Genomic DNA, 2,500 nt, shown 5'->3' with positions numbered 1-2,500 from the left:
TTTTTTCTTTCTTTTTTTTGGTGGCTGGATGCAGATCTTTGGAAAGTTGTCCTCTTCAAGGATAGAGAGAGAGAGAGGAGAGAGAGAGAGAGAGAGAGAGAGGAGAGAGAGAGAGAGAGAGAGGAGAGAGAGAGGAGAGAGAGAGGGAGATTCATAGTATAAGCACAACAGTTAATCAATATACCCCTCACTACAGTACTTTTTTTTCCCCGAGGGAAAAAAACCATAAAGGAAAGAAATTCATGACTCGTTTCCCAACTCAATCTTATCACATGAAAAAGTTAACAAGACGCCAGTGTTTTGGAGAGATGTTTTTTTTCTCATTTCCCTTTTCATCATTTACTCATTTTTTTTTTTGGTTTATTTTGTGTCTTTTTTTGGTTTTCTTCCAATGCGAGACGAACTAAATAAGGAGAAAAAATATTTTCCAGAATAATATAGAAATTTAAAATTTATATATCTTAGCCGCTTTTAACTCTCAACTTCATCATCTAAACCTTTTTATAAACCCAATGGTTATACAAGATGACTATTATTTGTCAGTAAAATGTAAAGTCTACGGTTAAATAACGTCAGATTTCGGGTCATAAAATCTTCAGCAACATCATCAACATACTCCTCATCTCCTCCTACGCCTATGGACGAAAAGGGCCTCAGTTAGATTTCTCCAGTCGTTTCTCTCTTGAGCTTTTAATTCAATACTTCTCCATTCAGCATCTACTTCACGCTACATAGTCCTTCAGCCATGTAGGCCTGGGGCTTCTAACTCTTCTAGTGCCTTGTAGAGACCAGTTAAACAGTTGGTGAACTAGTGTCTCTTGAGGAGTGCAACATTATTTACTTAAAATAAGTAGGATCCTACTTTGATGTTACATGCATCCCATCCTCTATAAAGGGACAAGTGTTTTAGTATCAAAATACTTTTGTATACCAGTTTCGACTCCAAGGTTTTATGTGGGAAGCACACCAGGAATTGCGAAAGGTAGGAAGAGAGGTGGAAATTATTGCTATGTAGAAAAGTTTATATCTTTATCTAATTTTGGGGTTAAATACGGAGACTTATACTTTTTCATCTTTATTATTCTTATATATATATATATATATATATATATATATATATATATATATATATATATATACATATATATATATGTATATATATATATATATATATATATATATATATATATATATATATATATATATATATATATATATATATATATATATATATATATATATATATATATATATATACATATATATATATATATATATATGTATATATATATATATATATATATATATATATATTATAATATATATATATATATATATATATATATATATATATATATATATATATATATATATATATATATATATATATATATATATAGTTCAGGGTACTCCAGCCATTCTTCTTTACTCGAAGGATTAACTACTGCACTGTAATTGTTCAGTAGCTACTTTCCTCTTGGTAAGGGTAGAAGAAAACTCTTTTTTTATAGTAAGCATCTCTTCTAGGGGAAGGATGCTCCAAAATCAGACCATTGTTCGTTAGTCTGGGGGTATGGCAGTAGCCTTTGGACCATCGTCTTCCACTGTCTTGGGGTTAGAGTTCTTTTGCTTGGTGGGTACATTCAGGCTCTCCATTCTCTGTTTTCTTATTTACTTTCCTCACTGGGCTATTTATCCATGTTGGAGCCCCTGGCCTTATAGCATCCTGCTCAGTTAGTAATAATAGATTCAGATAATAGGAATGACTGACTCTTTCCTTAAAACCTGAATAAATATCAATAATTTAATTCAATCAGTCACTTTGTAAGATTAAAACGTTTTCAAAAATTCAAAAATTCAAAACTCAAGACTTCAAAAGGGTGTCTTTCACTTCTCGGTAACTCCCTTTGTCATGATAAAGTTGAGACAAGTTGGCAAATTATGATGCCATTATAAAGTTCCATTATAAAGTTCCGAAAAGTTTAAAAAGGTCTCCATGCAGTGTGTTCTTCAGTAGGTATTTCGCATGACCCTGGACGCACCTAATTTGAAGCTGAATAGATGTCAGAACTTTATAAGAACTGTATAATAACTTTTATTATTACTATCATTATCAATGGAAAAACAAACAGAATTAATGTTTCCATATAGATGGATTAAAAGAATAAAGATATAAAAATAATTTCAGAGAATATAAATGATTTTTATTAACAGGAGAATAAATCAGGTTTTCAAAGGATCTGTTTTTATTTTTTATTCTTCTAATATTTTTTTTTTCATTTTCAGTCTAATCTTGTTATTAATGATTTATTATTATTATTATTATTATTATTATTATTATTATTATTATTATTATTATTATTATCTTTTACCATCAGATTATTATTATTATTATTATTATTATTATTATTATTATTATTATTATTATCTTTTACCATCAGATTATTATTATCATTATTATTATTATTATTATTATTATTATTATTATTATTATTATTAT

The sequence above is a fragment of the Palaemon carinicauda genome, chromosome 25 (genome assembly GCF_036898095.1).
Source record: "Palaemon carinicauda isolate YSFRI2023 chromosome 25, ASM3689809v2, whole genome shotgun sequence".
NCBI classification, from domain to species: domain Eukaryota; kingdom Metazoa; phylum Arthropoda; class Malacostraca; order Decapoda; family Palaemonidae; genus Palaemon; species Palaemon carinicauda.
This window is presented reverse-complemented; position numbering follows the sequence as displayed.